Source organism: Vicugna pacos, chromosome 11 (assembly GCF_048564905.1).
Source record: "Vicugna pacos chromosome 11, VicPac4, whole genome shotgun sequence".
Lineage (NCBI taxonomy): Eukaryota > Metazoa > Chordata > Mammalia > Artiodactyla > Camelidae > Vicugna > Vicugna pacos.
Genome location: NC_132997.1, coordinates 33,416,478 through 33,441,243, shown reverse-complemented (window position 1 = coordinate 33,441,243; position 24,766 = coordinate 33,416,478). Strand labels below are relative to the sequence as shown.

The 24,766-nt window shown below is 39.3% G+C and overlaps 1 protein-coding gene across 2 annotated transcripts in view; it reads left to right on the top strand.

The window, feature by feature from the left end:
- Positions 1-684: 684 nt before the first annotated feature.
- The window catches only part of LOC102543616 (uncharacterized), a 68,710-nt gene continuing 44,628 nt past the window's right edge, over positions 685-24,766 (top strand). The window contains exon 1 of one of the 2 annotated variants that reach the window (XM_072971077.1): positions 685-801. The gene's annotated coding sequence lies outside the window, so the exon portion shown is untranslated. The remainder of the gene's footprint in view (positions 802-24,766) is intronic. The other variant, XM_072971075.1, reaches the window with a different exon arrangement.

Sequence of the window (24,766 nt, the reverse complement as noted above, 5' to 3'; positions counted from 1 at the left end):
ACTCCAGAGAACTCCTTTTCCCCTTCTGCCATGTGAGGACTTAGGAGAAGACAGCCATCTGAACGAGGAAGCTGATTCTCACCAGACACTGGTGAGAATCCTGGACTTCTCAGCCTTTTGAACTATGAGAAATAAAATTTTGTTGTTTATAAGCCACCTAGTCCATGGTGTTTTACTATAGCAGCCCAAACAGACTGAAACATTTAGGACAAATCGTCTGTTTCACCTTAACCAACAGAACTGTTGCCTAGGTTTCTCATGGTCATAGCATCCACGGACTTAAATTTAGTATAGTACCGCAGAAGGTATGGATGCTCTGATCCAGTGAATAATAAAATGAAATTTAATTTTTGGCACTTACCAGTTGGGTTGACAGAATGGGACCCCATGGACTGTATACCCCAATGGAAACCATTATGAAGACCTATTTAGAGAAGAAGTGATTGCCACCACTGCTTCTCTGTTTGATGATCCAGTTTAGTATATTATTAACTGAGAAATAATGATGGTGCGTCACAGAGGATTACCACACATTAATGCTACAGCCCATGTACTAAGGATTGAATACCCAATGCTACTGAAATTACTGCCTCCATCCAAGTTGCAAGCAGTAAGTATTTTATTATTACAGGTTTGGCTAATATGTGCTCTTTTCAACAGGCTCTCAGCTACAGTTTGCCTTCCCCTCCAGAGGGACACGGTACACTTTACCTGGCTACCCATGGGATACCTCAACAACTCTGCCATTGCAGTCTTTGCAGGCAATACCTTAACTGCGTCCAGTTGTCTCCAGGAGCACAGGTACGACATTACATTGATGACATCCTCCTCTGAGGAAATTCTTTTCACAGATTCATTTGGGACATATAAATGCTCACAAAAAAGAACTCACAAAAAGCGGGTAAGTTATTTCCCCACACATAATGCAAAGATCTGCCCCCTCAGTTCAATTAGTGAAAATTATTTGTAAACCGAGGCCTGCTCCATTCCTGACACTGGCAAGAAACAGCTGTTGACCGGGGTTTTGGTTTGTTTTTTATTTGTTTTTAGGTTTTTTTTTTTCATCATCTGTTCTTAACATACACAGTGTTAATACAAACACGCCTTCTAGTCCTTTTTAGGTTCTGTAGGCAACCTATTGCCCATTTACAATTTTTTAAAATCTCACTGTTGGTGTTACTTTCAAATCAGCCCCACTTGTATAGGGCCTTCTCCAAAAACAGGCTCAAGAATCAATTCAAATTGAAATCAACAGGCACTCCTTCAGGGCTGTTAGCGACTCTTTCCCTGTGGAGGCATTAGCAGCCTCCTCTCATGGCTCTTGGAGCCCAAATCTGGGAATACCATGGTGGTGGATGAGGCCTCCTGTAAATCTATCAGCGTTGCTTTTGACCGATGCATGGCAGGCAGGGAAGGCAAACCCATGTACAGAGTAAATATCTTTGACAGTAAGTACAAAGTACTGTCCCCTTTTGTAATGGAAATGGTCTAATGGAATCAACCTGGTAACAAGTAGCTAGCTGATCCATTTAGGGAGTGGTGCGAAGTTAGCTGTTCATTGTTGGCCTCTGCTGTTGTCAGATTAGGCTTTTAGCCAGATCGGCCTTGATGAGTGGAATTCCCTGTTGCTGAGCCCATGCGTGATCTCCTTCATTGCTGCTGCAGCCACTTGATTCATGAGCCCACTTGGCAAGGTCAGAAGTAGTTGGAGAAAGGGGCTGATGGACAGAAGGAGATTGGCATCCATAGAATCTGTCTTTCACCTAATTATTAAATATTCTGGTGAGATCACCCTTTGGTGACCATTCATATGGTACACAAATACCTTCACTCTCTGTACCCATTTGGAAAGCTCTGTGCACCGTTTTCCCCAGAACTCCTATTTACAGATTTTCCGATGTACTCCTTCCTAATCCTTGACCATTCAGCTGAACCATTAGCTACTATGCATGAGTCGGTGTAGACGCATAGCTTTGGTCATCTCTTCTTTCGGGCAGAATAAACCAGGTGCACTGCTCAGATTTCTGCCCACTTGAATGACTGCCTTTTACCACTGACTTTCAGGACAATTTCAGAGTGGAGTGGTGGTGCTGCATACCATGCAGAATTATCTAACCCAAGCCCGAAATTTGTTTTCTTTCCTGGTCAACTGGTTATAGGGAAGTCCTCATGAGGACATAGCTGTGGACTGAGAGAAAGGTGAATGGAATATAGCACCAGTGGGGCTTTTGGGCATACTTGTCCCTTCAGGATCTGCTGGAGCCTAATCTTGTATATGCTGTTTCCAAATAATGATGAAGTGCTGCTGTGAACATCCAGTCGTATGGTATGATGCATCAGAGAGCAGTCAGTTCTTGATGGGCAGCTCAGGTTCGCATGGTGACTTGGTAGCCCTTGGTTAAATGTCAGTATCCACAAAGGCCCACCAGCAGGCAAACCAAAAGCTGTTTCTGAAAAAGAGAATAGCTGTTCACAGAGGATAGCATGACTTTGCTTATGTGATTCACGTACAGGGGCCTGCCAAAGGCTCTGAACAGGATCCTCATCCACTACCTACACTTAAGCAACATTGGATCCTCTGGATAATGTACCCCCAAAAGGCACAGCAGTGTGCTTGGCAGCTTGGATCTGTTGTAGAACAGTCTCTTGTTTTGGACCCCACTCAAAATTGGTAGCTTTTCTGGTAACTCAGTAAATGGCTTGGAGCAGCAGGTGCCAGTGTGGCATATGCTGTCTCCAGAATTCAAGGTGGCCCAGTAGTTGTACCACTTTCCTGGTGGTAGGAAAGACCAGATGCAGCAACATCTTCACTTTGGAAGGAATATCTTAACATGCCCCACATCACTCAGCCCTTAGAAATCTTACCAAGGTAGCAGAACCCTGAGTCTCTGTGGGGTCTCCCACTCCCAGGCACACCAGTATGTTGCCAGGGTGTCTTGAGCAGTTGCTCCTTCCTGCACGGTAGGTTCAGTCAGCATTACATCGTCAGTGTAATGGACCAGCAAGGTGTGTGATGGAAGAAAAGTACAATCCAGATCTCTGTAGACTAGACTATGATACATGGGCGTGAAGAGTTGATATGCCCTTGAGGTAGGACAGCGAAGGTGTATTGCTGGTCTTGCCAGCAGAAAAGCAAACTTCCTATGATGGTATTTACTAACTTATAGAGAAGAAAAAAAGAGAGCCTTTGCCACTTTGCCACTAGGTAACTGCACACCAGGTACCAAGAGAGGTGTTGATTTGTTCCAGCAACAAAACCATATCTGGAAATATACCTGCAAATAGAGTCACCACCTGATTAAATTTATGATAGTTCACTGCCATTATCTAAGATCCATATGTCTTCTCTGCAGGCCATATAGGTAAGTTGAATGGAGATGTGGTAGGAATTGCCACCCCTGGGTTTTTCCTTGATGGTGGCACTAACACTTGCAGGCCCTCCAAGAATGCGATATTGCTTTTGGTTTATCATTTTCGTGGGTAAAGGCAGTTCTGATGACTTCCATAAGGCCTTTACCACTGTAATAGCTCTCGCTTGACAGGTCAAGGAACCAGTGGGAGGATTCTGAAAATTTCTGGTGTCTCTATTCCAATTATGCACTCCACAGTTGAGGAAAGAACCATGCTAAGGGGCTGGAACACACTGAGTCCACCGTGAGATAAATCACTTGACCTTCATGAGCCCATACTTTGAATGGTGTACACCAGTGATTTTTTGGGTCACTGAGAATTAGCATCACTTCAGAGCCAGTCTTTGGGAATCCCTCAAAACTCTGATCTCTTCCCCCTACCCAGTCACAGTCACACTGGTAAATGGATGTAGGTTCCTTTGGGAAACGCTGGGAGGAAGATTAACACTATATGCTTTTGGATGTGTAGCAGGTTCTTCCCCAAGAAGATCTGGACACTCCTCTATTCAAGGGACACTCTAAGTCTGTAAAACTGGCTTAGGGTTGGGAATTGATTGAGGGGGCGTGACTCTTTTGGTGATTTTAGTCATATTCCTGTGCATTATACCCAGAGATTTTCCACTTAGATGAAGACTTTAGTGGGCTCTCTCCATATATTTTAATTCTCGCTACACCGTGATCAACTATTAAACACCAAATATCTCTTTAAGCCAAACTGTTCTTTTGCTGCCTTGGCTTCAGTGTCCATTACAGTAACCATGCCCATGTTTTTGAACAGTTAAGTGTCACATTTTGCACCAGCTACCCTAGGATCTCAGCATCCCCATTGGACTTACACATCCTTATTTGAAGGTAGCGATCCCTGTAATTTCTGACTTACAGAAGTTCAACCACAGAACTCTTCAAGAAGTCTGGGGTTTGCCTGACAAAAGGCATGTCCTCTGGACCTTCCAGGGTTGGTGAGCAAGTCTTATATAACTACCCTCTAACATTCAAACATTCCTAAGCTTTTGGACACTTTCCTTTATGGTGTACCAAGGAAGTCTGGTAATTCAAATTCTTTAGTGTCGGACTGTATTTTGGTCAACCAAATCAGGCGAAGAATTAGAAATCATTACTAGCCCCTCAAGCTAGAATATTCAAAATATCATCTTAGTGAGACCACATCAATAAATTAAACCTGATCTAATTATATATTTTTTTCCACTTTGATCCCAAACATGTTCCTCAGGTTTCTATTAAAACATTAAAACATCTTTTATAATCCATCCCAATGGGAAACGTACAGGAAAGGGAACTCTGAGAAATGTAGTTCAGCCTAGTCTAGGTAACACATTACAAAGCAACCGCAATGGTCTATAAAGGAACTGTGAAATGAGTTCAGTAAATCAGGGCTAATATTTTTAACGAACTAGAATAAAACAGATAGTGTCAGAATTCATTACAGATATAGGTAATTACTATTTTATGAAAATTTTTATAATCAGTTACATATTGTCCTGGACTGGATAATCCCCCCCCATCCCCACCCTGAAATCCATAGATTGAAGCCCTAATCTCAGTGTAACTGTTTGGAAGATAGGGCTTTTAAAGAGATAAAGTTTAGTGATGTCATAAGGGTTGGGGCCCTAATCCAATATGGCTGGTGTCCTTATAAGAAGAGGAAGAGACACCAGGGATGCTCATGCACAGAGAAAAGGACATTTGAGGACATTTGAGAAGGAGGCCATCTGAAAGCCAAGGAGAGAGACCTTAGGAGAAAACGAACCTACCAACACCCTGATCTTGGACTTCCGGAACTGAGCAAAATTTTTTTTAAAGTCACCCAGTCTGTGGTATTTTCTTATGGCAGCTGAATGTTTGTGGTTCCCCCCACCCTGCCTCAAATTCATATGTTGACATCTAATCCCCCGTACGATAGCATTAGGAGGTAGGGCCTTTGGGGGTGATTAGGTCAGGAGAGTGGAACCATCATGAATGGGATCAGAGCTCCCCAGCCTTTCCACCGTGTGAGGTGCTGGCTATAACCAGGAAGAGGGCTCTCACCAGAATGCAACCATGCTTGTGCATTAATCTTGGAGTCCCCACCTGCCAGAACTGTGAAAAATAAATTTCTCTGTTGATAAGCTACTTAATGCGTGGTGTTTTGTTATAGCAACCTGAATAGAGTGAGACAACAGCCTTAGCAGACTAGTACCTATGTACAGAGGTAGCTTTAAAAAAAGAACAGTTTTAGGTTCTCAGCAAAATTGAGGGGAAGGTACAGAGATTTCCCATTTACCACCTGCCTTCCACACGTGCATAGCCTCCACTATTACCAACTTCTCCCAGAAGAGTGGTGCATATGTTGCAACTGATGGACCTACATTGACACACCATAATCCTTTAAAAGTCCATAGTTTACATTACAGTTCACCCTTGGTGTTGCACATCCTATGGGTTTGGGCAAATGTATAGATGACATGTATCATTCATTATGGTATCATACAGAGTATTTTCACTGCCCCAAAAGTCCTCTGCACTCTGCCTATTCATCGTTCCATCTCCACCCCAACTCCTGACCTTTTCATTGTCTCCATAGTTTCTCCTTTTCTGTGAACTCTTTATCCCACATTAATACTTTAACTTTTTACCAAGGTGTCATTTAGTATACAAAATATTTTATTTAGTCTCTTTATTATTTTATAGTCCCTCACTAGAATGTAAACTCCATCAGAACTGCAAGTTTTATCTATTTTACACACTAACTCCAGTGCCTAAAGCTGGCACATTGTTAATACTCAATGACTGAATCTTGAATGAATGTTTGTATTGGGTTATGAATTAAAATGTAGGTCTTACTATACACTGAGGTTGAAAATATTTGCAAACTTTGGCAATTACTTACACACAGCTAAAGCTAAACACAGTCTTATCATACAATCTAGCCATTGCTCTCCTAGGTAATTACTCAACTTATTTGAAAACTTACATTCACACAAAAGCTTGCATGTGAATATTTATAGCAGCTTTATTGTTTCCAAAATTGGAAGTAACCAAGAGACCCTTCAATAGGTGAATGGGTAAACAAATTGTGGTACATCTATACAATGGAATATTATTCAGTGATCAGAAGAAATGAGGTGTTAAGCCACTAAAAGTCATGGAGGAAACTTAAATGCATATTGCTTAGTGGAAGAAACCAGTCTGAAAGGGCTACATAATGTATGATTCATATTATATGACTTTGAAAGAGGCAAAACTATAGAGAGGAAATGAGCAGTATTTGCAAGAGTTGGGAGGGTTGAATAGATGAAGCACAGAATATTTTTTTGTGAGTGATGAAGCTACTTATTATTCTGTATAATACCATAATGATGGGTACATGACATTATGCATTTGTCCAAACTTACAGTAGTTTAGAGCATAAATAGGAGCCTTAATATTGGCATATATATATTTTATTTTATATATTTAATTTATATATATATATGTGTGTATATATAATATATTTTATATTATAAAATTTATATATGTATGTGTGTATGTGTATATATATATATATATATATATATATATACACACACAGAGTGTATATATGTATATATATATACAGAGAGAGAGAGCGAGAGAAAGAAGTTCCTGGGATACCAGGAAGGTATGACAAGAGAGTTTATGAAACAACCTCACTGAAGGAGGTGGGGGGAAAAGATGCTAAATGATTTTGGAAATGAGTGGAGACTGTAAGTTTCAAGAAAAAAAAGAAACTACACATAAGCATTCTACTCTAGTTGATAAAGTTGTTTCCGTGGGGTATGTGAACAATTCTGATACTGCTATACATTTATACTGAAATGAAACAATTAAGAAAGTGGCTGGCAGGTCGGGGAGCCACACTATTGCAATCGGAGGTTACATATCAGCAAAAGAGGAGGCTAGAAGGATCCAAATGGTACTGGATTTGAGTGAAACATCAGTATGATCTCGTGTTTATTTAATTTAATACAGATACACGTGGTTACATATGAGAATTTTATAAATAGGCTTATATAGACGTTAATATATACAAAATAGTCCCTTGCTCTGTCAGCTGAGTGTAAAAGCACCAATATACCCTAGTAGCAGTATGTCCATGCTGTGCCTGGATCTTGATTACTAATACCATTCTCTCATAAAAGGAACTAGGCTTCTTGGAGAAATTGCAGCTTCTAGGACTGGGGCAGGAAATAAATAGGAGGAACCTGAAGCATCTTAGAGTACTGGAAAATAAGGAAGTGCTCAAAAAAGCAAAAACAAAAACGCCACCAACCTTGATGAGGATGTGCCAAAGAGTCACAGGAGCCAACTAAAATAGCTGCTGATGGCCAAACCTAAAGCAACTTGTATTATTACCCAATTATAAAATAAAGATGAGTCCATACCAATATTAAAACATTATTGACTAAATAATTGGGGGAGAAGAGACAGATCTCCTATGTAGAATTTCAAGTAAGATTGTCACCAAGGATGGGGAGCATAAAAATCCCCATTCCCATGGGTCTGCGTGGTTACTCCTTCCAAAGTGTACAGTATGGAAAGGACATAAAAATGTAACTTGACCATGGAGAAACTAGACGAACAGGTGACCAAGGGCAGTATCAACAGTGATAAATCATGTTGATGATATGTACCTTCGGTATGATGTGATGAAAGCGGCACTTCACTTGTGTGCCCTTCCTCCCCAAATCCCGCAACCACCATTTATTTGATCTTGAGAAAAATTTCAAATGTTGGTTAAGAGGCATACTGAAAAGTACCTGACCAGTACTTCTCAAAACTGCTAAGGTCATACAAAACAAGGAAAGTCTGAGAAACTGTCATAGCCAAGAAATGCTTAAGTTGACATGACAATCAAATGTAATGTGATATTCTGGATAGGGTCCTGGGACAGAAAATGACGTTAGGTTAAAAACTAAGAAAATCTGAGCAAAGTGTGGCTATTAATAGTCATTTATCAGTATTAGTTCATTAACTGTAACAAACGTACCATATTGATATAAAATCTAATAATAGGGGGGAATTAGATGGTTTGGGTTATATGGAAACTCCCTACTATCTTCTCAAGTTTTCTATAAATCTAAAATTACTCTAAACTTAAATCTATCTTTTAAATGTAATGATAGAATTAGGAGATTATTATTTTGCAAACTCCAGTGAATTAATAGTGTCATTACTTGTTACATCACAAAGAGAGCCTGCCAGTTAATTATAAGTCTCTTAGTAAAAGAACACACATTATGAGTAGTCTTGCTGAAGTGATCACCCTCAGCATGATTGGGCCTCTCAATCCAGCAGCCAGTTTGCTTGGAACAGAGGACATTGTGTCATTATTAGTCTTGCCTGAATTGGTTTATTATAGTGTTTGATTGACTTTAATCACAGGACTTGGAAATACTAAGAAAAGCCCTAAGGGAAACATGTTCCAGACATACTGTTCCTTACCTCCATTGTGCAGTAGCAGTCCAATTTCTTTTTGGTAGCCAGGATCAATCACCCCAATCACCACAAGATCTCCCTTTTTGGCTTATTGAATTGGAGGTATGAGGAGCCCAACGTGGCCTGGTGACAATCTTAACTTCCAGTTCAGTGGATTTATTTCCCCCTTTGGGCCTAATACCTCTAGGCCAGCAGAGCAGAAGGTTGTAGGGACAGAAAGCAAAAAAATTGCTACAGGGTCATTGTGGATAATAGTGAGTAATGTAAATCTCATCTCCACCCCTTGATTCCATGACCTGTGAATCCTGGCTGCAGGGGAAATAGCACCAAATACTCAACGCTGATTCCGAGCACATACAGCCTCCTGGAGAACCTTGCCTCAGTTTATGCAAGGTATTGACACCTAGCTGGCACTGTAACTGAATCTTCAAAACATTCAATCAAGCCACCTGCTTCAGGATGGTAGCAAAAGTGGAATGACTAATGAATTCCATGAGCATAGGCTTATCACCTCACTTCATTTGCTGTGAAGAGAGTTCCTTGATCAGAAGCAATGCTGTGTGGAATACCATGCTCCTTCTATGATGGAAGCAGTCTGATATAATCAGCGTGTCTCCAGGTAGATGACTGATCACCCTCAGGAACGGTGTCATATAGATATCTTTAGATAGATAGATAGATAGATAGATAGATAGATAGATAGATAGATAGATAGATAGATGATAGATATAGATAGACATATATATCTATATATAAATTATATATTTGTTTTTATCTTATATATATGTATGTGTGTGTGTATAAAGATATATGCACACATAGCAGGCAGTGTTGGTCTCTGCTGCCGGCATGTTGGGCTCTCAGTGGCTGCTATAGCCACATTGGCCTTGGTGAGTGGAAGCCTGTGTTGCTGAACTCATGTGGAACCTCCATCCTTACCATCATAGCCACTTTGTTCATGGGCCCATTGGGTGATGACAGGTGTGGCTGGGGTAAAGAGTTGGACCTGTATCCAGAGAACAAGTCATTCCATCACTTATCTACTTATTATTTAAATTTCTCTGCTGAGGTCACCTCTTGGTGAACATTTACCTGGGACACAAATATTTTCACTTTTTTTTTTTTGCCCATTCAGAGAAGTCTGTCCACCTAGCTTTTCCCCTAGACTTTGTTGTCACCAATTTTCCAGTCGTCTTTCTGCCAAGTCCCTGACTATCAAGCCAAATGACAGACCATAGCCCATGAATTAGTGTAATTGCATGTCTTGTTGTTTCTCCTTCCAAGTTGTGAGATAACAGAATGAATATTATATATACATCTCTGACCCAGGTTCCTGGCACAGAGCTTCTGAAACCTTTGTAATTTCCTAAGGGGTAAGAGCACTAGAAGCATCTTTTGTTCTAATATTTGCCTTTGACCCCATCCCTTTCACAGGGCTCCTGAAACCCTTGTAAATTACTAAATGATAAGAGCAGTAGGAGCATCTTTTCTGCTGAGGAGACTCTGAGTGGGCCCCTGGATGGCTCCTGGATGGGGCCTGGTCACCAGTAAGACCAAGTCTCGATTAGAAGCTTGGAATTTCCAGTGGGGAGGATATAGCTCAGTGGTAGAGTACATGCTTAGCAAGCACGAGGTCCTGACCTCCACTAAAAATAAATGAATAAGCCTAATTACCTCCCTCCAAAATATTAATAAAGTTTTTAAACAATAAGCTGCAATAAATTTTTTTTTAAAAAAGAAGCTTGGAATTTTGAGCCCCAGTCCTCATCTTCCAGAAAGGGGCTAGAAATGGAGCTCATAATTGGTCATGCCTATGTGAGGAAGACCCCATAAAATCCCCAAAGGATGGGGTTCAGGGAGCTTCCACGTTGGTGAAAAAATCCACACCATGAGGATGAAACACCCCAACTCAGGATACTCTCAGACCTTGCCTTATGTACCTCCTCATCTGGCTACACACCTGTATTCCTTATCATATCCTTTAATAAGCTGATAAATGTTAAGTGTTTACATGAGTTCAGTGAGCTGCTCTAGGAAATTAATCAAACCTGAGTGTTGTGGGAACCTCCAGTTTGTAGACAAATTGGACAGAAGTTGTGGGTAACCTGGGGACCTACTACCTGCAGTTGGCATCTGATCGTAGTAGGGTAGGAGAAGTCTTGTGGGAATGAGCCCTTAACCTGTGTGATCTGACACTATCTCCAGGTACATAGTGTTAAGATTGAGGTAAATTGTAAGACATCCATCTGGTGTCACTGAATTACTTGCTACAAGGAAAAACCTCCACACATTTGAAGACTGGAAGTGTTCTGTGTGTGTTCTATGTGAAAGTAAAAGATACTCCTAGGTGGAAAACAGTTTTTTCTTTAAACAAGCAAAATGAACCACCAGGGGCCCTTTTTAAAATTCTGCCCACTAGGAAGATTTTCCTTTATGGTTTGTTCAAGAATGTTCCAGAAAGGGCCAGCAGTGCTGCACTTGCTCACTTTTGGTAAATGCCTACATATTTTGCAGAACCATATGTAAACCAGGTCCTATTTCTCTCTTTCTCTGTCTACTGATCATAGACAACTCTCCATGAGGACATAGATGCATGCTGGGAGGGAGAAGGTAGTGTAGCAGGAATGGGGACCACAGACATTTGGTCCATTTCTTTTTTTTTTTTCATTTTTCTGTTTTATTAGGTAAAATTGACACGATTTAACTGCACATATACAATATATTGCATGTAAATACATATATGCAATATACTGTACATATTTTTTAAATTTACATATACATACTGTTCATTGTTTCTAAGAACAATTTAGAGCTTTGGCTTTTTAAACTTACATAGTTATCAAAGGAATAAAGCCAACCACAAAATAAGAATCAACAGAATGCGGTAATCCAATCATAAGGGACAGTCAAATGTGCTTACACATACTCAAGAAATCAATCATTCCAACTTATAAATAATAAGTAGTTCATCTGTGTCCTTTTTTTTAAGATTCCACATATAAATGATATCATATGGCATTTTTCTTTCTCTTTCTGGCTTACTTCACATAGAATGATGATCTCCAGGACCATCCAAGTTGCTGCAAATGGCATTATTTTATTCTTTTTAACGGCTAAGTAGCATTCCATTGAATATATTATATCACATCTTCTTCATCTAGTCATCTGTTGATGGACTTTTGGGTTGTTTCCATGTCTTGGCTATTGCAAACAGTGCTGCCATGAACATTGGGGTGCATGTCTTTTTGAGTTATATTTTTCTCTGGGTATATGCCCAGGACTGGGACTGCCAGAACACATGGTAAGTCTATTTTTAGTTTTCTAAGGAACCTCCATACTGTCCTCCATAGTGGCTGCACCAATTTACATTCCCACCAACAGCGTTAAGAGGGTTGCTTTTTCTGCACACCCTCTCCAGCACTTACCATTTGTGGACTTTTTAATGATGGCATTTCTGACTTATCCGAGGTGATATGTAGTTGTAGTTTTGATTTGCATTTCTTTAACATTTAGTGATGTTGAACATCTTTTCATGTGCTTATTGGCCATCTGTCTGTCCTCTTTGGAAAGATGTTTATTTAGGTCTTCTGCCCATTTTTTGATTGGATTGCTTGGGTTTTTTTGGTAGTGATATGTGCTGTTTGTATATTTTGAAAATTAGTCACTTGTCAGCCACATCATTTTCAAATATTTTCTCCTATTCTGTAGATTGTCTTTCTGTTTTGTTGATGGTATCCTTAGCTGTGCAAAAGCTTTAATGTTTAGCATTTGGTCCATTTCTTCATGAAATGTACTTGTGCCTTCAGGGCCTACTTGAACCCAGTCTCATATACCACTTCCATTTGCTAATTCAGTGCTGCTGACCAATTTTATGGCTTGGTGGGTTGGGGAACATTCAGTTGATTATGGGCAAGTTAGGCCATGTATTAGGGTTCTACAGAGAAACAGAAACAATAGTATATATACATATATATATATATATATATATATATATATATATACACACATACACACACACACACATATATGTATATATACACACACACACACATAAATATACACACACCAACAGACTATATATATTTAATATAGAAACTGGCTAACATGATTATGGAAACCAAGATGTTCCAAGTTCTGCAATCAGCAAGCTGAGGAGAGCCAATGCTATAATTCCAGTCCAAATCTGAAGCCAGGAAAAAAACTGATATCTCAGATCATGCAGTCAGGCAGGAGGAGTTCCCTCTTACTCTTAGCAGGGCCAGTCTTTTTTTTTTTTATTCAGGCCTTCAACTGATTGGATGAGGGAAACCCACACTAGGGACAGTAATCTGCTTTACTCTGATTCAAATGTTAATCTCATCCAAAAACACCTTTACAGACACACACAAAATAATTTTTGACCAAACATCTGTGTACCCTATGACCCAGTCAAATTGATACAGAAAATTAATCATCACAAGTTGGATGCAACTTGGTGGCCCATGGTTACACATTCAATCTCTGCAGGCCAAAGCTGTTTCTCAAAAGGAGAATAGTTATCTGCAAATGATGAGGGGGTGGGCTTTGCTTCAAAATCCTAAAAGCCTGTCCTGTGACTCACCTGTATGGGCCTGTCAAAGGCTCCAAACAGCATCCCTATCTGCCACTGACACTTTAAGCATGTGTAGAAGGGATATCTTGACATGCTCCACATCATTGAACCCTAGAAATTTCACTAAGGTTAAATTTCCCTGATTTTTTTTTTCAAACTTACTTCCCACCATTTGACATGCAAATACATTTCTGCCCTTTTCTTTCTCTTGTCATTCAGGGACTTCCATAAAATAATGAAAATATTGGTTTTCTTGATGATATTCCATAAGTCCCGTAAGCTTTCTTCATTCTTTTTCATCTTTTTTTTTTCTGTATGTTCCTCTGGATAATTTCAAATGACCTGTCTGTGAGTTCACTTGTTCTTTCTTCTGCTTGATTGGGTCTACTGTTGAGGCTCTCTCCATTGAAATGTCCAGCTCAATCTTTGTATTCTTAGCTCCAGAATTTGTTTGGTTCCTTTTTATGGTTTCTTTCTGTTGAAGTTCTCATTCCATTCATATATTGTTTTTATGATTTCTTTTAGCTGTTTATTTGTGTTCTCTTGTAGCTAACTGAGCTTCTTTAAGGTGATTATTTTGAATTCTTTGTCAGGCAGTTCATAGATCTCCATTTCTTTAAGGTTGGTCACTAGAGCTTTATTTTGTTCCTATGGTGGTGTTGTTTCCCTAATTCTTTGTTATCCATGTAGCCTTGTGTTAGTATCTGTGTGTTTGAAGAAGCAGTCACCTCTTCCAGTCTTTACAGACTAGCATTGTCAGGGAAAGCCCTAGTTGGCAGGATCTGCAGGTGGATGGGCCCAGTGCTGGGACCTGCAGTGAAATTGGACATTTCACTTTGCTCTCTTTCCTCCACAGGAGAATTCATAGGCTGAGGGAATCTCTTTTGGTATTTCATGGTGCAGCCCAGGGGAAGAAGTGATGCAGGTATAATTCAACTGTTTCTCTTACTCTTTTCAGTGTATCTTTTTTCATTTTTGTGCTCCACCAGTGTGCTGTAACCTCTCATTTGGATTTTGGAGCTCTCCTGAAGTTATTTTCATCCATGGGTTGTTGTTAAATTTATATTTCTGTGGAGAGACAAGGCTGGAACCTTATTTTTGCCATCTTGCTGATATCAGTCCTGAATTTATATTTAGATCTTTTAAAACCTTTCATTGAAGTTTTCATTAGGCAAATGTGCAAGTCTTTCAGTTTTCACTGTAAGAAAATTTCACTGTAAATTTCTCTTTCACTTTCTTTGGTTAAATTGATTCCTAAGAATATTTTTTGATGCTATTGCAAGTGAGTTTTTTAATTTTAATTTCACTTTTGGATTGCTCATTGCTAATGTATGCAGGTTCAATAGATACTTATATATTGATCTTGTATCCTTTAACTTTGTTGAACTCATTTATTAGTTCTGACATTTATCTAAGAATTTTCTATATACAAGGCCATGTCATCTGTATGTAGAGATAGCTTTACCTTTTAATTTCCCATCTGGATGACTTTTATTCCATCTTCTTGCCTAATTGCCCTAAAATCTTCAGTGCAAAATTAACTAGAATCGGTGAGAGTGGTATAAGGGCAAATACGAATGAAGAATAAGAAGCTTAATATTCTCTGTTAAAAATAAAGGAAAATATGTCCCCCCTTCTTTTCCTTAGAGCATTTTCTCTTGTAAACTTGTAACTGTAAATTCTTTATCTACTCCTTTAAGATGAAAATGAATCTTTTTACAAGCCTCATGGTAGTTTTAAACCCCTAGAATATCTTTCTCAAGGAGCCTCAGAGCCATCTCTTTGAAATGGACACTTCAAGGGGGATAGTACTTAGTTTCTTTGGGAGTGTGGGAGCCTAACTTCAATGCGTGCCTTGCTCCAAGTTACAAAACTACCTCCTGTAATAAAGACATGAGGAACTTATTTTCCTTTTATAAAGATAATTAATTAGTACAGGTGGTCATCCCAACTGCCAGGAGAATTTAGAATAATCTATATGCAATATATGGTGCTGTCAAGTCTTCTTACTTGAGGACTACTGTTTATCTTGAGAACATGTGTGTATTGAGTTGTATCTGTTTGGCTATATAAAGGGTGAGTATATTTCTGTCTTTGTAGTCTCCTAGCAGATTGCCTGTAATGCCCATCACATTCTGGTTTAATACTTAGTCGATAATAAAATTCTTTTCTTTTTCTTCTACTTTTGTGTAAAGGTTTTCTGTGTTGGGACAAAATTTTATCAACGACAGTTTTGGTGATGAGAATGAAATGAGTCTAGCAGTTCCTGACTTGGGCAGATCAGCTGGAAGCCTGTGGCCACACAATAGTCAAGTAAAGGCCCTAAATTATAAACAGTCTTCTTCCTTCTAATTCTCTGCTCTTTTGGTGTACTAGCCAAACAAACCACCCTGTCCAAATTTAAGATTTTACTGTTGAATAAGCATGGATAATTAGGGGCTCTAAAATCTTATCAGGATCACCATGTGGTTAGAAAATTCAGAAAGCTATGAATGCTGTCTGTGGGGCCATTTTTTAAACTGCCATACTTGGAATGGGCATGCACATGCGATTCCAGTCCTGCAGTTACTAGCAGACAATTCTTGATTTGCAGAGGGTTTTAGAAGGGCTTTATCCCAGTAAATGAGTTAATTATATTTATGGGATGAACATCATTCTAATCATTCTAAGAGGAAAGTTAAAAAATATTACTTGGATAGCCAGAAGGAAATATTTTTAAAAATAGAAGAGAGAATGTGAGAATTAAAGGCATTTTCTCTTTCACAGAACCTTGCTCCTCCTCACTCAGTTGGTCCCTCCCTGCTCCTTATGTTTCCCCTGAATATCTCCCTCCCTGCTCACCTCTCCAAGACTCAAACTGACTCAGGGGAAGAGAGAGGTGATAATCTTTCAGATGGGTGGTACCTTTTAGAGCACAACTTCTTTAGCTGGTAATAAATTACTTGCTCAGTTTGAAGACATGGGGTTATGTACTTCATGGCCTAGGCTGAGTCCACTTAATGTCTTAGACAAGATTACCATTTCAGGAGTCTTTTATTATCCGCATACCATGTAGCTAGAAAGGTAGAAATGATAGAGAATTATGGAAAGATTAAGAACTTGGATAAAAGTGCATGTCTGCTTAGAAAGGCAACAGATGGAGAATAGCTGTGCTAGGCACTTGGAAAAAGGCAAATAAACAAGGTATTACCCTAATTAATGTAAACACGTAAAGGGAAACCAAAGTGCTCACGTGATTTACATTTTTCTTGTGTTAATATGAAGGAAATCAGTCCATCCTAAGTGGGTCACCAGCAAAGCTGATGCCATTGAGAGGCTACCCAGAACTCCTGGGTAATGTAGACGTGTTTCTCACAAGCTGATATTCCTCATTTAAAGGCTTCTTTTCCCCATGCCCCAGAATTTCACAGAAGTACACCTCAGTGTGTTTTCAGTTTACAGCCTACACATGGGAATGTACCGTGATTACTGCATGGCATTCAACAACCAGCAGCTGCATGGAATTCTGCAATTAACAGATTTTGTCCTTTGATAAAGTAATCACATTAGATTAGGGTCTGGAAGATCACTACATCGAGGGATATGGTGGCCAAGGGAAGCTGACTATCCGCCACCCCACCCTCTATAACTATGGAATAAATAGGGAGTTAAGAACTCATTGAGAATGGTTGCTAAGAGCTTTACTTGAAGCCTTTCCACTGAAGGTGAGCTGGGAGATGTCACAACAGTGTGCCCAGAAGACGGGTGAGTCCCCCATTGATTTCCATCAGTGGTTTGTGGAATCTTTCTCAGAATTCCCTGATGTGAACCAGGGGGAAGACCAAATATGCTCTGTTTTTGGCAACCTTTGTTTTAGCTCTCTTGCTAACTATTCACATCCAAAGTAAGGGAAACTATTAGTGTGGCAAGAACAGACTATTTGTCAAATCTTAGCAGCAGCTACTTAATTTGGGGACAATCTAGAGAAAGACAAACAAGAAAAGAAGAAATTAGACTTCTGTGTTGGCTGCTCAGTTAGAACTCTTTACTAAAAGGAATAATTCCTACTCTGGTCAACCTATGAAAGGTTCAAAGGAAGGGGCTGTAGAAAGAGAGGATGCAGGGATTTCAGGGACAAGAGGATCAGGAGAACCTAGATGAACAAAACCTTCAGCTAGGAAATACTTGGCAAATGGCTCAAAATTGGACAGACTGAGAGAATCCTGGTGGTGGGAACTGGTAAACCATATGTGTCAGTAACTTCCTCAGGCTAATCTCTTTGCCTGTTCTGTTAAAGACTGGTGCTGCTTATTCTACAGAGTCCTCAGAAATTTCTTACTTTCCGTCTGGCACTAGGTCATTAGAGGTTGTTGGTATTTTGAACCAGTCTCCTTACTTGTTCCTTTTCCTCCAGAATTCCCATGAATCAGGTCCTCTTACTAAGGAATGTGTGTTCTCATTTCTCCCCATTCATCTATAAACCTACTGGGGATAGACCTATGTGCAACTAAAAGGTTACTGTATTTTGTAGTCTGGATGGAGCATCTGTGGAGCTCCTTGGGGAAAAGACACCTGATTTGGTCACTATGTGCCTTTTGAAAGAAAAGGGGCATGGTATAGAGTGGCAATCTCACATCATGCTGCACAAGCACACCAAGCAAAAACATAGCATTGTATCACTTTGGGTCTAGGAAATGATGTTTTCTTCCCCTTCCATCTTTGTGGAGAGGTTTTCTGAGCTGAAAGATTTTGTTTTTAATTATATTTCCCCAATAGTGGACATCCTTGTCTTCTTCCTGATCTTAGGAGGAAAGTATTTCATCTTCCACCATCAAGTATGATGTTAGCTGTGGGTTTTCAAAAATGGCCTTTATTAGGTTGAGGCCATTCCATTCTATTCCTATTTTGTTGTGGGTTGTATCATGAAAGGGTGCTGATTTTGTCAAATGCTTTCTATATCTATTGAAATAATCATATATGATCAAATGAGAACAATTTGAGTTTATTCTATTAGTATGATGTATTACTGTAGAAATCATTTTTGATATTGTGTAATTGATGGTTTAGCATCTTGAAATCATGGGCCAAGCTAATGGCTAGAGATGTTTACATACATACCACTCCTGTGTTTCCACAGGTACATAAAAATCATTTTATAAACCCTCCAACCATAAACCCCAACATCTGGGTTTTGCTTCCTGCTCAGTAGGGCCCAGTAGGGCACTTCCCACCTTACAGTTAGGTTACTATAGTTTATTACCACCATTCATAATTTTCCTTCATGTCTGTGTCTCTTGTCCAACCCTGGTGCTTCCCTGTATGGCCCTGGATGGTGTGGTGTGTCCCTTCCTTTTGAAAAATTGTAAGTAATAAAGTTTTCTTTCAATGGCAGTTGTCTCCATGTCTCATTTTACCATACCTGATTAAAACAAATCCCAGGTGCTTCTTAACAGTTGGTGCAGTGAGCAGGGTGGTTCAGTGATGCATGGGAATGTTACGTCTCTTACTAACTGGATCCAGTTGACCACAAATACTGTTTGGGAAGGCACTGCTGGCTGTTGCCCTGCCACACTTGTGATTTAGCAGCCACTACATTGTATTGTGTCTGTTGGGTTTCTCAGTTTATCCAGTTCAATTGTGTCAGAGCTCAAAAAGCTGAATCCACCCTTAGCTTGGGATGCTGTAGTCTGACCAGAGAGGTCCCCAGTTGGTCCCTATGTGTTTGTGATATACCTAGTCTGGATGAGGTCTTCAGGGATACTTAGGGTAATTGGCTATTGTCCTGAGCAAAGGTCCCCTAAAGGGGTGGGAACAGTTACTCTCCCACCTTCACCTGTTGGGTGAGCCCTATCTGTTGACCTTCCAGGACAATGTAGGTAGGGGCTGCTTCAATAGTCTTCCTTATTTTCCTTGTATGCAAAAGACATACCAGCCTGTCTCATTTGGTAGCAGAAGACTTCCTGACTAGGCATCTTCACACTGAAAGGACCTACTGGCTCTCAATTTGGGGGCACCCATCCCATAGCGACCATGGCTCCCCACAAATGTTATGTTGTTGCAAAATCCTCTGCTGTTGTCTGCCTTGCTGCTGTCACAGTTTGATCCCAGACTCAAGGATATGAGATATAAGAGGGCCCATCCCTGGAGACCTCCCTGGAGACCAATGACCCAATTTTTAATGAAAAAGAGAAAAGGAAAGGGATATCTGGTTGTGACTCCCCCTAAACTCCCAAGGATGTGTTCCAATTAATAAAAAATTATAAAATACCTTATCAATGTGCATGAGATATCTTAAGTGCTGCTGCTTCTCAGTATACAAAAGGTCTTATACTCAAAACGAAAAAATTGACATCTAAAGCTGATGCCACTGTTGCTCTCTTGGATGTAAATGCCAGACCTGAGGTCAAATAGACATCCTATTGACCATGAAGGGAGGCCATCACTCACAGTGCAAGCCACTAGGAATTACCAGGAGTTTTCAGGTAGATACCCAAAGGGTCTGATCAGGGACAGACAGGGGTCAACCCACTTCAAGATACAAGCTATTCTAAAAGAGTTTGTTTAAGAGTTTAAAAGAGTTTGTTTAAGAGTTTAAAAGAGGGGGAAAGGAGCTGATTATAATGCAGAGAGGGGCTGTACCAGGTAAAAGCTGCTGCCTAGAGCCACCTGGCCACCCCCTCTCCTTCCATTTTTCTTATCAGCAGAGAAAGAAACTAAAAAGCACATCTTCAAGCTGTTAAAAGCTTTAAAATAGAAAAAAAGGGTAAGACCCTATATAAGGGAGAAAAATCAGAGATAATGAAATAAATGATACAGATGATATTTTAATATTAATATAGTAAATAAATTATATATGTGTAAGTAACATGTAATTATATTAAAAGAAAGGTCCATAATTTGACCCAGTTGGATGTCCAAAATTCCTATATGAAATTTATAGATTAAAATACTTTTTGTAATAAAAAGATAAAGAAGGACATTGATTGGCTTTTGTGCCTCTACAACACAGATTATAAATTAACTTTAGTACTTGCTAAAATGTTCCAATCGACAAAACTTCATGGACTTTATCAATACTGGAGCACAAATATACCTGTGGATACCACTAAATTTAAACACTGTTCAACTTATAATCTTAGGAGAGTAAACTAAATATAAAATATAGGGAAAATAGGTAAACCTCACTTCAACTGTTGTCTCACCTAAATTTTCCATAGTCATAGTACCCATTGCCTTAAAATATCCCATGTTGGGTATAGATGCTCTAACAATAAATAATATTTTAAAATTCAAGTGAATCTTTGGCACTTACAAATTGGCTTGATAAATGGGAATCCATGGACCTCCAGTTAAAATAATTAATATGGCCCAATGTAAGTTAAAATAAGGCATTCATATATCAAAACATTATATCAAACCTAATTAATAAAGAAATGATTATTCACACTACTTTTCTGCTTGACACCCTGATTTTGCCTGTTCTTAAACACGGGAAAAAATAATGCCTCGTGGTGAATCACTTCCACCTTACTCCTGTAGTCCCATCCCTTAAGGCCCTGAATTCATCTGCTTGGGCTGCCTTAACAAATCACTACAGGCTGAGTATTTTAAACAGCAGAAATTAATTTTGTTACAGTTCTGGAAACTGGAAAGTACAAGATCAAGGTCTGGTAGGGTGCAGTTCCTGGTGAGGGCTCTTTTCATGGCCTATAGACAGCTGCTGTCTCATCATGTCCTCTCATGGCTTTTTTTTTTAACGGTGTGTGCACATAGAAGAGAACTCTCTGCTCTCTCTTAAGGCCAATAATCCTATGGGATCTGGATCCCACCTTTATGATCTCATTTAGTCTTAATTACTTCCTTCTCCAATTTCAGCCACACTGTGGGGTAGCTCTTCAACATACGAATTTTCTGGGACACAAATATTCCATAACTGCCCTTATACTTAGTATCCAATAATATTAAAATTACTGACTCTATCCAATCAACAGCTGGTAAACAAAGGTCTACAAAACGGACACGGACCAAATTTCAGGTTGTCACCTCAGCACTGGATGCTCTTACCAAAAAACTGTCCCATCTCCACTTTTATTAGAACTATTGGGACATTGCCTAAGAGCTGACTCCTTCAGGATAAAGAGCTCTGTGAACCTCTTGCCTCACAGAACCCAAAATATAAATATAGTAGGCCCTCCGTGTCCCTGGGTTTCACATCCATGGATTCCACATCCACAATTCAACCAATTATGAATTGAAAATATTTTTAAAAATTCAAGAAATTTCCAAAAAGCAAAACTTGAATTTGCATTGTGCTGACAACTGTTTATATAACATTTGCATTGTATTTGCAACTATTTACATTGTATTAGGTATTATTAGTAACCTAGAGGTGTTTTAAAATTGTGTAGATTATATGCAAATACTAATCCATTTTCTATAAGGGACTTGAGCATCTGCAAATTCTGGTGTCCATGGGAATCCCTGGAACCAATCCCTGTGGATCCTGAGGAATGAATGCATAAATCAAAAATATAAATAAAAATCATATGTCTCTACATATACAAGGCCTTGCCATGATATTCCTTTTTTTTCCTTTGAAGTTATAGACATTGCTAATAGGATCCAAGGTACACATTTTACTTCTCAAAATACACATTCTGGGCTCTTGGAAAAAACATGCAATAGAAATTTTATGTCCCTGCTAGGTCTCAGATAGATGGTATAAGTGAGACACATAGTTGTCTTTTCAAACAACTCCTTTTCAAATTCTGATCCAGCCAATAGATTCCTAAATGGATCTCTAAGTTAGTCCTTGAGGAGCAACTGGGATGGAAAACAGGTGGGGCATCTAATTGAAGGAAAGCCCAGGAGAATGACATTGTTGTTAGTTTGGAGTTGGCTAAAATTGTATTGGCAGAGTAAGCTTTTAAGGTCATGTACAGGTGATTGGAAACCAAATGACAAGTCCACCAATTTCTGATCCCCAATGTGTGGGTAGCTTTCTTGGCTAAGTCAGTTACCAGAACTTCCCACCCTAGATAACGGATCACGTTGGATAACTGATTGGGTTATATACTAACAGCTAAGCATAAGAGATGTATTATTTCCTCAGTAAGTACTATAGAAAGTGATAAAATAATTTTTTGATCAATAGGAATTCAGACTGAGATACAGTAGTTGCAGAAGTTGTGAATACACTCCACACCACGTATCATCATCAGTCTTTCAGCTCAAATGACTGAACACACTGCTGCCAGAAGTACTTTCTGATTCCAAAGTTGCAACCAAAATGTCAAGTGCCAGGATAAAGTCCACTGCAAAAACACCACAAGTAATAGCGTCACTTATGATTACAGAGATGATCAATGTTCTAAATGCCTCATCTTTTTTTTCCGCACAGCCTTGGATGCAAGCAATGGCAATGCAGAAAATACATATTTAACTCTTACTTCTACAAGACTCTTGCTGGTGGTAAAACAAATACAAATTTTGGTGGATGTTTCCATAAAGGTGCAAAAATGTTTATTCCAAGCTGAAACAAAGCATGAATGATTCTACGGAAGATGTTGACTGTTCTGCCCATATTCTGCATAATGCTTTCTGTTCAAATAGCTTTGCTGCCCAGCCCAAACTCGTTCTGCTCACTACATGACAGGCCAATTAATCAGGAGACAAGGTGTTGGGGCAAGGAACAGCGACTTTATTCAGAAAGCCCATAGATGGAGAGGAATGGCCAACTAATCCTGCTTCAGTTAGAATACAGGCTCATTTTATATGAGAAAAAAAGTGGAGGGAAGGCATGTAGTTGGTTTTTGCAAACTTTTTGCTGCAGGCATTCTTTGTCCTTGCAGCTGTCCTTGTGGGCCAGGTCCTGGTGTCCCTGTAAACTTTCACCCAAAGGTCATTCTCTATTTTGCAGCTTGCCATGTCCACGTAAGTGCAGAAGTACTAACATCCTTAAAGGTCATAGGCAGAGAATACGTTCTCCTGTATATTTCAAGCTAAAGGCAACATAGTTTCACAAAAGGTGCAGAGCTAGCAAGACTGAGCCTAGAAAGCAGGGCACAGTGGTTAAAACTAAAGGAACAGATCCAATGTAGAGTCAGATTTGTTCTCCTCTATGACAGCTTCTCTTGTCCTTTCTATTAATGTTGAAGTAACTGTCATAAAGTTGTTCTCTGACTTCAGTATTTATACTGTTTGAATTGAGTGAGTAAAAGATTTTTGTTGGCATTCAGTATTTTTCATTTCTCTTGCATTCAGAAACTCATTGGCATGGTAACAAACACAGCTGGAAGAGTTCTCAGTTAATTTAAAGCACTGAACTAATATTTTAATTTTCAAGGAAAGGCCCCAAATTATTGTTTATTTTTTGAATAATACATTGAATGAAGCCAATTTGCTTATTCCTTGCTTACCGTTTTCAGTATCTCTTTAGCAATAGAATTATAGAAATTGAAAGAAGAGAAAAACGTGTTATTGAAATATTCCATTGTTTAGTGGAACTTGGTGAAATCTTCCTGTCAGACTGTTCTTAAAAGGGATAACATTAGTTATGACTAGGAAAATAAATTCCGGTTTGTGGATAATCATTATTGTACCTGCCGTGACTGTATTCTGAAGTGAGTTTCATCTCTTGAAGAATTTGATTGTTTTACATGGATGTTACTAATTGCTCTTCTAACACAGAGACAAGTGGAATTATCGTATGTAGTGTTAAAAAGGCAAGGGAAAAGTTGACATAAAAGTTCTCTTTTGTCAGTGGACATATTAAGAAGCCATTAATCAAGAGATCCAACATAATCCTGAAGGATGGAAAAGGCAAGTTGTGCCATAAGTGATGTTATTATGTGTTTCAACGAATCAATTTGCAGAGCAGTTCCTAGAGTTGTTAACTTAATGCCATTATATGTTCGTAATGCTAAAGTTGTGTGTTTTCTCATTAATGAATGTCCAATGGACAAAGAACAAAGTAAGTGAGATGTGACCACTGTAGAAGACATGTGACAATGTAAATGGAACAATGTCAATTGACTATGGAAGAAATTCTATAACTGAAATCTGCAAAACAAAGAACTGTTAAGCAAAGCCAACACGTCAGGGAAATGTAACTAATGAAACAGACATGTAATTTAAATACTTATCATTTATTTCAGATGAACAACAAATAAAAGTATGTCTCACGGCTTGAGCTTTATTTGCTAAACCTGGCAGGTCTACCCAGTGTGTTGAAAGTCACAGACCCCTTTCTAACTGAGCTGGCTGGAGGGCTTTCAGCACCTTGAGTTTTCTGGCCCAGGACAAGGCAGTCGCTCTGGGCCTTCTGCGCATG